At 38.4% G+C, this 12970-nt stretch overlaps 1 long non-coding RNA gene and 1 pseudogene across 1 annotated transcript; one reads left to right on the top strand and one right to left on the bottom strand.

Moving 5' to 3' along the window:
* Window positions 1-1812: 1812 nt before the first annotated feature.
* On the top strand, window positions 1813-4268 carry LOC116198044. The gene is made up of 3 exons (XR_004155138.1): window positions 1813-2007; window positions 3123-3190; window positions 3983-4268. It is a non-coding gene; the product is annotated as an uncharacterized LOC116198044 (long non-coding RNA).
* A 65-nt stretch (window positions 4269-4333) lies between these two features.
* Window positions 4334-10802, bottom strand: LOC116193574 (annotated as a pseudogene).
* Window positions 10803-12970: the final 2168 nt, after the last annotated feature.

The following is a 12970-nucleotide window of genomic DNA, read 5'->3' as shown; positions in this document are numbered from 1 at the left end:
GCTAGCCATAGACTGCGGAACTAATTTAAGAGACATGAAGAGCAAGGACATTATTGTTGTAAGCCTGCAGACACCAATTTGACACATCTTTTGACAGTTTTTATCGATTCATTGCTGGCAACCAAGTAATCTAGTCGGTCTAGCTAGATGTGCGTATGTGATCACGGTATTTGATTATATGTAGAGCTTCGTCATGTTGATGAGCGTACTCAGGTAGATCTCTCCGCATGCTTCAAATTGGGAGGTGGTCGAGACCGAGTGTATTCCTGATTTCAGTGGTTTCCTCCTCACTGAGGAAATGTTCTAGTCTGTTCCGGCATGATCATCTTCCTTACGAAAAGTTAGCATTGTTGCACGTCTTGTTACAGCTAAATGTACACAATAATGTAGAATATCGCGTGTTCTAAATTTGCTAATATTTTCTTATTGGATTTTTTCGCATGAAATTGCCTCAAATCCCGACCTTTATAACTCTCTTGGAGATTCCTGTACGCCTCCTCTATTATTCCAAGGTTATCAGTATATCAACAAGAGAACACAGGCTTCCTTTGTAGTCCAAGCTTATGAGTATATCAACATATCGTTTGAGTCGGACGACAACTTAGCTGTAAAGTTTGAGATGCATCTCGTATTAATCTAATTTTCTTCTAAGCTTAAGAGTCCAAATACTCAAGGGAGATATGAGTTTCCTTGTTTCTTTGGATGGGATGACAACTCATGCTATATCATGATTTTTGAGTTTGTATTATTAGTGTACCTAGACTTTTAAATACACATAATTTAAACCGAAAAATTAGGCCTTATCATAATAAATTGGGGCCATTTATAGAATCCCTTTATTTTATCAGGTACGGTTATCTCATCTTGAACAAATGCTTATTTAGGTTAGGATGCGCAATTCAATTATATTACCAGATTTTCCTATTACTTTTTTAATGTGAGACAGGACTTCGATTCTCAATATAAGTTATGACAAATGATATACTCCCCTAATTTTTTTCCCTTTTACAATTACTTGGAAATTAATTTCTAAAATAGACTATTAATTTTCCAGAAACCTAGAAATTTTAATTTTAATTAAAATTTTTCTGATCAAATGTACGTAAACTTTATCTTAAGATATATTAAAGGAGACCTTATTTAATTTTATTGAGAAGTGGATGTTTAACATGCATCATGAGGAAGGATTATGAATGTTCATCAGGAAGGATTATGAATGTTCATATTTGGTGCTTTAACCATGGATTCCATCTCCTATGCTTTCCGAGAAAAAGAAAAAAAGAGAGGATTTTACTAAAAAAAAAAAACACACACACACAATTCAAACACAACATATATAATGAGATCAAACACAATACAAATAATGAAATCTCAAGCACTAACATGGTCTCCTGCGCATCCTCTCTGACGCAGCGTACACACGAGCAACTGTCACAGATTCGTTGATTCCGCAAAATACCGGAACTACGACCTTCAATCTCCTATTGATTTTTCGAATTCCTAGGAAACCGGCATCAAACTCGAATCGAATCTGAGAATAGGCGAATGAGCACGATAGCTCCAAAACTTTATTGATAATGTGAGACGCGGGTTATTTTCTAAGACATGCATATATATACATATATCTATATATACATATGCATATTACATACTAAATTTTGTGGCTGGAGAATTTTTTAAATAAAAAAAAAGAAAAAAAAGGAAGGAATTGGCATGGACCCCACGTGGTCCAACCTTCTTCCCCCACAGCAACCCCTTTTTCCCACCGCCATTGACTTCTTCTTTTTCTTTTCTTTTTGTTTCTTTTGTTGCTCTGTTTTCTGCTGCTCTGTTTCCTGTTGGTATGGTCGAAGAAGAAAACATAGAGAGAGAGAGAGAGAGAGAGCGAGAGAAAGGGAGAACAAAGGAAGAACAACGACAGAGAGAGGGAGAACTATCGAGATAGGAAGTCATCTCATAAGGAAGGGTCTAATCTTGCATTTTTGGTTGGATATTGACAAAGTTTGGGTATGTATAGCTGAAATTTATCTCTCCAGTTTGGTTATGTCTTCAATTCGTTTAGCGTTAACTATTTCTTTAGAATTAGCAAGTAGAAATCTGTTTTGAGTGGTAAGTTGAATAAATTGGATTGATAGTTCGATTTGGCATTTTGGGAGTTGAATTCTGTCGAGGCATTTAGCTTGCTGTTGCTGTTTTGCTTGAGTGTTTTATAATTATTTCGGTAAGTTGAAATATGGAATTTGTATTCATGAAGTAATTAAGAGCACTTATCAATTACTTAGAGTGTTGGTATTAGTTTTATTTCCAATTAGATTCACTTAATTACCCTGTCACTAGCTGAAATTAATTAGTTAAAATGAAGAATTATACAAAGAAATGTTTTTAAGGTAGTTTGAGTATAGAATTTATTCATGAAGAAATGGAGAGTAATATTGGTGACAAGTGAGATGAAATGAGTTTTGTTGTGAATTCCATGGCGATGAGTTGAATGTGCCATGTTTCTGGTGATTTTAAATAACTGATATGCAAGATGGTAATGTGGGGTTAATGACATGGCTGAGATTAACATTTTTCTTTCAAATTTTGGCGGTAATGTTGGCCCTTGTATATAATGGTTTACATAATGGTTTAGAGTTCTTAGCATTTTTCTCTCAATTGGTTGAAATTATGGGGTTGTTGGTTGATTATTACCCAAGCATGAAAACTATTTTTCTAGTCTTTAAGTTCTAGATTTATTCTCACTGTTTGAGTGACCTATATTCGATTTATTTTTCATGGAATCACTTCAATTATTTTCGAGATAAATGGTAAGATATAAACTTGCTTAAAGGATGAGATGGGTTTGTAAATTCATTAGGCGAAATTGACGGACACTTAGAGTTATCGATGTTGGTTTTATTTCCTATTACATCGTGTAAGATAACTGATTTGAAATTTCAGTTATAATGAGTGGGGTTACTTCATAACTGATGTTATGAAGTTGATGTGGATGATCTTCACTGAGTTGAAGTTCATCATGAAAATTTCATGGATAGATTAAGTTGGAAATATATATGCATATATATATATATATATATATATATATATATACTCGATATTCTAACCATGTTTACAATTTATAGGGGCGGAGGAGACCGAGACTATACACTCGGAAGACTCGACTCATTGAGTTATCATTTTGGGGTTCTTTGTGAGTATTTTTATTCCACTATAGAATGAAATTAAATCTTAAATTAATTATATAAATGTTTGCTTGATTGAAATAAGTTGAATGAGGATAGTATCAGGATTTCAAGGAGTTATTATAAATGAATTCGGTTGATTGCGATGCGGTGAAATTATTGTTTATAGCCATGGGACCGCTGATCCGACGGGATATAAAAATGGACGCCGAGACCGCTGATCCGGCGGGATATAAAAAGGGGCGTCTAGACCGCTGATCCGGCGGGATACAGAAAGGGACGCCTAGACCGTTGATCCGACGGGATATAAAATGGACGTCTAGACCGCTGATCCGGCGGGATACAAAAAGGGACGCCTAGACTGCTGATCCGGCGGGATACAAAAAGGGACGTCTAGACCGTTGGTCCGACGGGATATAAAATGGATGCCTAGACTCCTACTGTCGGAGGATAATAGGCAGCCCCCGCTTATGAGAAATCAAATGAGAAGTTTGTGGATATGAGTGCGGGGTCACGGTACCGTGTAACTCTGTCGCGAGGATTGCGACCCTATGGCTACTATTATTTGTTGCTTTTGAATGATTGTTTGAATTATGTGATATTGAATTGGCTGATAAAAGGAAGGGTCAAGATTGGAAAGGAGATATATATATATATATGTATATATCATTAGAAAGTTTGAAGTAAATGGTATGACTGTAATTGAGGTTGTGAATGCTTAAACATGTTTGATACTTCATTTTATGGTGGAATTTAATACTCACTGAGATGCAGCTCACTCCCTGCATATATTTTTCCAGATGAGCTAGGAGCTAGACTAACAGCGCAGGATATCTTTTTGGACAACGGGGATCAGTGCGGAGGATCTTTTTACAGTAGGGCCCACTCCTAGTATAAGTAGTAAGTTCTTGTAGAATGTTATGATTAAGTTACGACCTGAAACTTTTGTTTAGTTGGGTTAGTGATATGGTTGTGGAAAGTACTCTCTTGAGAGTTATATATATATATATATATATATATATATATATATATCAGAACCCGCTGAATTGGTTATATACTTTTGGTATAGCTTGCTAAATTGGTTAACTGTTTGGGAGGTGGAAAACATGTTATGAATAAATTGTTTATGTGATAATGGATATCGAGAAAACATAGGAGAAACTCTGCTGAAATTTCGGGTCGTGACAGATAATCTAAAAAAACTGTATGTAGCTCTAGGGCTTACATCACTTAAATAAAAAAAACGAAATTATAACGAATGAAATAAAAAATATTCTCTAAAATAAACTATTCTTAAAAATTACAGAAACGCCCAAATAACATAAAATTGCCCGTTTAAGGCCCTAAATGATGGAATTCGACATAAATCTCATCTTTTCACTGTTGAAGACTGTGAGTTGTGCTCCGGAGGCCATTTCCCTTGAGACAGACCCATTAGAACCTATTTTTCTCGAGATACCGATTTGCCACTTCTTCTGCCACATCGCTCTCACTTGATGCACAGTAATGTAATACATACTTAGGAGACCACTATAAGACGATAACAATAGTGATGGTTCCACATAGCATTTTCCTAATGGAAATTGCTAATTATTGTCTGCAGATACATATAAGTCTAAATAAGACTTTTACCAATTATAATGGTATATTGGAAATCTCGTGTTATCTGAAAAAGCCATTGCCGGTGACAGCAAGCATGCCTAGGTCGAAGTCGCCACGAGATAGGGCCAGCTGCTGAAAAAGCGTGCAACCCCGCCCGCCAAAGCCTCAGTTGCCAGCCCATCTTGGTCGCCTCCGACTGCACCCAGCTACTCCGCTCGGCGCTTGAATGCTTCCACCATGGCTTTGGGCTCATGACGCATGGCCCGAAGGAGGTCCCCGCTGTTCGGGCCAAGTAGTGCACGAGTCATTATGAAACCGCCAGGGTTGTGAGCTTCGGACTCAACTCGAACCACATTGCGTGCTCCGAACAAGTTGTGGATCTGGTCCTCGGCCTCCTCGTAGGCCCCGCATAGGAAAAGACCCAAGTAGTAATGTCCATTCTTCTTCCCATCCAGTTCATGCAAAGGCAAGATAGATTCTCCTCCTATGTAGGTGGCGAGCTTCCCATCACTGTCGCAGGTTAAATCCGACAGCATCCCTCTCATGGTCGGCCTCTGGTCGAGCTGGTGATTGGGCATTATGGGGAACAGGTGCGCTGTGCCCCAGTAGTTGGGAATCGAGGTGAATATGGAAAGGTTCATGCGGTACGTATGCACAGGAAGGCTCGAGGGTTCACTGACGGCCTTAGAGATCATGAGGTGCAACCCGTCGACTGCTGCCAGCTGCTCGATAGACAAGGCCCCCTGCTTGAACTGGCGAATGCAGTGCTGCTTCAACTGGTTGGCGTGGAGCAGGCAGGTGTTGTTATCACTCCTCATGGCTGCGAAGAACAGGTTCATGTACTCGGCGCGTGCGTCGGCCTGAAGCCATCAAGGAAACGCTGCTGCTCAAGAAGAGACGACTCAGCTGCGTTTGAATCGCGTGAGCTTGAATTGAACACCTCAAAGATCAGAACTGTGTGATGAGACAAGGTGGCTCGGCCGCTCTCGCTGGAAATCACCGGATGCGTAACGGATCTTTTGTCGCAGATGGAGCGGAGGGTTTTGACAACGGTTTCAGTGTATTCTTCTAGGGTGTAGCTAACGGAAACATCAGAGTCAGAAGCTTTGCTTCCATCATAGTCAATGCCGAGTCCTTCCCTGATGTCGACAACTCGCATGTTTGCCCCGAGCCTAACAAGTTCGCAATAAATTTGAGCTACCTCGGAGACCCCATCAGCAACAACTGCAGTCGTAGGGATCTGGGAACCAATGTGGAAATGCAGCATTTGCAGGCAGTCTAGCATCCCTTCTTGCTCGAGTTTTTTCACGATGCGTAGTATCTGCGTCGAGGTAAGCCCAAACTTGCCCTTCTCACCTGAGGTTGACCCGTAATGGCCTGAGTACCTGGTCCTCAGCTTGGCCCACACGCCAACAACGGGCCTAATGTCGAGCTTCTTGCTCAGTTCAATCACTAGGTCAAGTTCTTCCTCTTGCTCGAACACGACCACCGCGTTGAAAGCAAGCTTCCTTGCGACAAGTGCAAGAGAAATGTACTCCGCGTCCTTGAACCCATTGCAAACCAGCAATGCCTCGGGGGAACCTTTGCATAGGCAATGCATTGCAAGGAGTAGCTCCGGTTTTGAACCGGCTTCCAGTCCGAACCTGAATGGCGACCCGAACTTCACAATATCCTCAATAATGAACCTGTCTTGGTTGCATTTCTCGGGGAGTACTCCTTGGTAGTGCGCCCCATAGATTCCACTTTTTTTTAAAAAAAGAAAATTAAAATAGCATGATAATATGGATTTGCGCAAGGTGGGTTGGTGCACTTCAATTTTTTTTTCCCGACGATTATCACCCCTAAATATAGAGAAAAGAGAAATAAATATAAATGAACACTTGGAATGTCACAAATGAAAATCAAATTGATGAATGCAAGTAGTGATGGAAGCAGTAAGGGCCGAGGGGTAGGGCTGATAAAATAACTCGACTGCCCTGAAAACTCGATTTGAACCGCCTTTACCCGTTGTAAATTTTCGGTTCGGTTAGATCACAGTTCGATTTTCTCTATCTTTTTCAGTTATGGGGATGGGGATGGGATGGGTTTCGAAATCACAACCCCGAATACCACGATTCACCTCGAGTTTACATTATAATTAAATTTCTCAGCCTAGCCCAGTGAGCCCACTAAGTTTGCCTACAACCCACTGCTTAGTGAGCCCTCATCAAAACCCTTCAAAACCTAGACTGTCCTCACTCCTCCACTTCTCTATTGCAATTCCAAACCCTCATCTCCCTTCCCTTCCAATGAGTGTCGCCTCTACTCTGTACTCACGCTTCAACCCTCACTCCTCAGGCTCATGATGGTTCGTTTCCTTTCTTCTTTTAAATTCCCTTTCGCTTTAGCTAATCAACAAAGGTTACTTGTTCTTACTTTAAGTTTTTGTTGATGTTTTTCGATTTTTTCAATAATGCAGATGTCTTTGGACGATTTTCTTGGGTAACCCGAGAACCGAACTGTAACAACCCATAATCGTAAGGGTCGATTTTCTTTACTTATTCCGGTTACGATTCTCGGGGACGGTTATGAAATTCTTGAACCGACGAAAGCGATGAACTGTAATTTTACCCCGAAACCGCCCCGAACTAAACCGTGATCTGCCTTATCGTGGGGGGGTGAGGGGCAGGGGGAATCATCCCCTCTAACATTTCCAATCTTTGACGAATGCATATAGAAATTTATATGACATCTGAAAATTTTACCCCATGAAAACTAAGAATGCCCCCTCAAATACCTTATTTTCATATTTTGCCTCTATATTTCTTATAAGTCCTTGTAAAAGTCTACTGAGAAAATTTTATGTTTCAATTTTGGGAAATAGAAGAAATTATCTTCTTTTTTTTTATGTATAGTAGAATCTCTCCTCTAAATATTTATAAACAATATAAACTTAAATTTAACAGAAATGGGAAAATTTCAGTAATTTGAATGTATCTTTCTTGTTATTTGTAAAAATTTGAAAATCAAATTTACGTGATATTGAATATATCAAATTAATTTTTCACTTTCAGTGGGCTAAATATAGTTCACTACATATTAACATGGTTTTATAAATTGCCTTCTTGAATGAAATTTCTGACTCCCTCCCCAAATGGAAGTGCCTTTGTATTAGACTCTCTTCCCAAAAAAGAAAACTATAAATCTTTCCTTATCATTTTGAATATTTCTTTATTTTTTTATTTATTTTTTTTTGTTAGGAGGGGGGTTCGTTAATTATAAAGTTTTTGGGTTAACCATTTTGAGTTCTTCTTTGGCATTAAAAATATGCCCGTTTGCATGAACATGGCGTGCAGACGGGCAGAGCTACCGAGAGAGAATTTTTAGTGTGTGGTCGTGCTCCCATTAGAGATCGTGAGTCTGTTCTTGCGCCGTGAATCGTGCTTGGTTCCTGCTCAATTACAAAGTGGGATCCATCGCCGAGCTTTCTTTTTTCGATCCGGCAGCTGGATCTGTACGTGATCAACTTCACGAGATGAATTCCTGGGAACCCGAAAGAAACACGTAGAGGCAACTCCAATTTTATCTCGGTTAATTATTTCGGGTTAATTATTTCACGTAGAGGCAATGGCCCGCATGCCTGGTCCTCAGCTTGGCCCGCCTGATATTGAGTTTCTCAGTTCGATCACTAGGTCCAACTCTTCCTCTTGCTCGAACACAACCACTGTCTTCCTTGCAATAAGTGCAAGGGAAATGTATCATGCGTCTTTGAACCCACTGCATACCAGCAAACGCCTCGTGAGATCCTTTGCAGAGGCAGCGCATTGTGAGGGTAGCTCCGCTTTTGAACCAGCTTTGAGCCCAAACCCAAGCGGCGAGCCAAACTTCAAAATGAACCCGTCCTGGTTGCATCTTATACTCCCATGGTAGTGCGGCCCGAAGCCCTGAGATGCAACAGCTAAGTTGAAAGCCAATTGCAGGGACTCAATCCGGTGCTTGAGCATCTCAGGGAACCGCACGATGAAAGGCGGGCATGAGCCTAGGCCCCCTGAGGACAAGACTTGCTATGAGAAGGATTTGCCCAAGAAGCACCTTACCCGCATCGTCCGCAAGGATTAGAAGCTGCTTATTATAATTTTATAAATCAACTGTGGACGAGTACTCGTGAAAAATATCTTGATTTGTCTTTTTCTCAGATGATCATATGTATTATTGGGGTTCGGTTGATGGAATTACAAGGAAGGGCCCCATACATTACTCGTTAAAGCCCAGACTAGTTGCTTTCATCAGTGAAGGCATGGGGCATTGGCTACATGAGGGGGTTGAGGATATATTTGTTTGCTGCTTGTAATTACTTCAGACAAATTTTTCTGCAGAATATATGGAATAAAGGCAGCTACGTACTATATTACTATGTGTAGAAATTTCATTATGGCCCTCACACAATGACCATTGTACGTATCACGTGAATTAAATTAATCTTATATGACTTGTCACTTTTCAAAACTCAGACTGATTTCCTTCAATCTAACACGTCCATTAAAAAAAAAAATGCCACAAGCTCATTAAGATCCTACGAGAATGGCATGACTCTGCGCTTAAAGTTAAAGAAGCACGCTCTCCTAGTCCTAATTACTGTTTTCAGTGTCAAATTGCAGATAGAACCCAAAGGTTTCAATCAGCACGGCCAAATGAGGAGGGCAAATTTAGCTTTTTTTGGAGGATAAAACACACAAATTAAGGAGAGAAACCAAACTTGGCAAATCAAGGGTAAATTAATACATATTTAAGGGGAAGCTAATTAAATATTCTCTTCCACCAGTAGCTGTGAGAATATGTTAAAGTTTGTACACAGGAACGGTGGTCTGACCTGGTCTCCCTCTCAATTGAATAGCCAAACTCTCTTGTCACTCATCAAATTGCCCATTTTGTACAGAGAATGTGAAAAGCAAAGAGCTCTTCTGCTCAGCAAAGCTAACCTCAGAGAAGCAATGTGGGAATATTGAAGAGGACATCATCACATAGTGCTTGTAATTAAGATTGAAAAGGACATCATCATATTGAAGAGGACACCATCACATGGTACTTGTAATAAAGATTGAAAATGACATCATCATATTGAAAATGACGTCATCACATTTTGCTTGTAATAAAGATTGAAAATGACATCATCATATTGAAGAGGATATCATCACATGGTGCTTGTAATAAAGATTGAAAAGTATATTATCATCACATGGTGCTTGTAATAAAGATTGAAAATGACATCATCATATTGAAGAGGACGTCATCACATTGTGCTTGTAATAAAAATTGAAAAGGACATCATCATATTGAAGATGACACATCATCACATGGGGAGAGGCCAATTATTTTGTACAAATAAGTTCAATGATCTATCCCGTTGCTTTGTATAGTTCAACAGGACATTTTATCCAGCGATGTGAATAACATTTGTTCGAGTCAAGTAGAGCTCACACTAACAGTCTAACTCGAACGCATTGTTGCTGTCGAAAAAGCAATTGAAACGCTGGCACAAGCAAGACATTTTACGTTATAAAGATTACCGACGAAATTACACTAGTACAGTAAGTCCTTAAGAGTGGAATTCACTGAACCAGCGAAAACCTGATCATGAGGAAGATTTGCTTATAAACTGACTTACGATATTTGTAAGAATTTAGGAAGACATCTAATTAGACTGCAACTGTATCAACCTTCCAGTTCGCTCGCTCCTAATCCAGATTTGCGAGCACATCAGAGCTTGTAATGTCGCGGTGTCGACAAAACTATGATCATGATCCAAGCTTTTGCCCATCTCATCAAATGCAGTCTCAGATGAAACCTTACGCATTTGGATCCCCAGCAGCATGTACATTTTGAGCCATCATATGTAGACAGTATAGGATATACCGGGTAGTGTGGACTTACCGACAGTTCAGTACGCAGAAGTCCACAGTTCAAGGGAAGAGAGGCTCTTCCAAGTACAACAGACTTCAATCTGCTGGAATCGAATATAACTGCATCCGACAAGTCCATTGATCATTACATGAACCTCAGATTTCATGAAGTAACAACTCTGCACCAACAGAGGAGAAAGGCAGTCGAATCATAATCAACAAGCATGAAGCTCATCCATGTGGAAAAAATACAGTTGCACTACCATATCTCTTCTCTGTGAACGACGTTAGAACTCTAAACTTTCGCGATGCCATGTCCATGTACTTTATCAATCAAGTAGCTTTTCATTGCCGCAATATTATTCTCTCTGTTTATACAACATTAATTTATCACATCAATAACGATTCATACAGATATCACTACAAAAAAGACCTACAGAGGCCTGAGGACAAGAACTAATTTACTAACCAATGGTCATTCAGTGGCCTATTGGAAGAGAGGCAGAGGTATGGAACAGGAATGAATCAACATGAGCAACATCAACAACATAAATAGCAGACATCAAGAAAAATTATTAATCCTAAACTGGAGACAATCGTACTATCTTAATCATCATTCCATCTCAACATCTAAATGCACAGTAGAATTCGTATATAACATATAATTGCTTAGGATATTGTCATTGCATGTCATTTGTTCAAATATTTGAAATGGGTGTTTTTCATTCAGCAACTCTTCCTATATCAGTGTTTTCGTAATGTCTACAAAAAGAAAAAGAATAATAATAAAATAACAACAACAACTATTATTATTATTATTATTATTGTTATTATTGTTATGATTTGGTGAAAGTTTCGAAAACATTGACATACAAAGAGTTTGGTGAATGAAAAATTTATTTTAAATTTTTTGAATAAATGGTATGTAATGACAGACAAGTTCATCCAGTATTATTATTATGATTTAGTGGAAGTTTCGAAAACATTGACATAAAAAGAGTTTGGTGAATGAAAAATTTATTTTAAATTTTTTGAATAAATGGTAAGTAATGACAGACATGTTCATCTAGTATGGCTCCACCCCTCGGAGTAGGAGCGAGTGAAGTGAACAGTGCAATCAAATCAACGGCTGGTTGCAATATCCATCATGTACATGCGATGATGATAATGATGAAGATTTGTCCTCTATTGTTTTAATTTATTTTCTACCAGACGATGATCCGTGGTACAAACAGAACTTATTGAACAAATTTTCTCTCATTCATCTGTATCTGACTTCCCATTCCTAGTCTTATTCTTACTAGATATGTTTGAATTTATATTATGATCATTAGACGCTACTCATTTTTTACTATCATATTTCTCGTTTTCTCTTCGCACTCTCACCACTATCTCTCTTTCAATGAACTGGTGTTGTTTGCTAAATCTTTTTTCTTACAATTAATTATTTGATATTTATATTATTTTTTTTATGTTAGTCGAATTAAGAAATTTCACTTATTTGAAATATTGAACACTTTTTTTCTTATATTGATGATAGTTTAGTTTGGGTACAAAATAAATCAATCGTAAATGAACTTATTAATCATCCATTAACTCCATAAATTAATAAAGTATTATTTCCAAAATAACTCTACACGTAGTGTAGGTAATTGTCTAGTTAATTTAATATGATAGTTCGTCATCTTCTATGAACTTTGACATAAATGTGACACAGTGTTATGAGTGGTATTATTAAATAAATAATTTCTTAAAGTAGGAATTTTGTATATGTTGTTGAGGTAATGTTATTCTTGACAAGAGGAAGGGATGTAGTGGCACAAGTCTCTACTCGAAAAATTACGAGGTCTTGAGTCTTATATTCTCATCAATGGGACTTTTGTACCAATTTATTTAACTTTCGCTATTCTTTTACTAGGTCATGGGGTCTCTCTTATAACATATAAAAATTAGGGCATGATATATAGCTTTCAGTTGATACATTATTAATTAAGCCTAAAACAACAATTAAAAAAGTAAGCGTATGATAGATAAATATGATATTGTCTAGAAAATATATTGTTTGAATTATCGTTTCAAATTAAAGATGGATGCCGATGCACAAAGATGGATGCAGGATGCTGCTGCAGCTTCCCCTTCTTCCAGAAAGTAACCATGCACAAAGATGGATGCTCCCTCCCTGGAACAATTAAGAACAGAGAAAGTCTCCGAACCGACTAGTCTTCGACAAATTCAAGATCCAAAAGAACACGTATGACTCAATCTTACTAGGCAACAAAGTGCACAACAGACGAGAGTTAAAAAAAA

The sequence above is a fragment of the Punica granatum genome, chromosome 2, assembly GCF_007655135.1.
Source record: "Punica granatum isolate Tunisia-2019 chromosome 2, ASM765513v2, whole genome shotgun sequence".
Classification (NCBI taxonomy): domain Eukaryota; kingdom Viridiplantae; phylum Streptophyta; class Magnoliopsida; order Myrtales; family Lythraceae; genus Punica; species Punica granatum.
The sequence above is the reverse complement of the archived record's forward strand: the minus strand, read 5'-3'. Positions and strand labels throughout refer to the sequence as shown.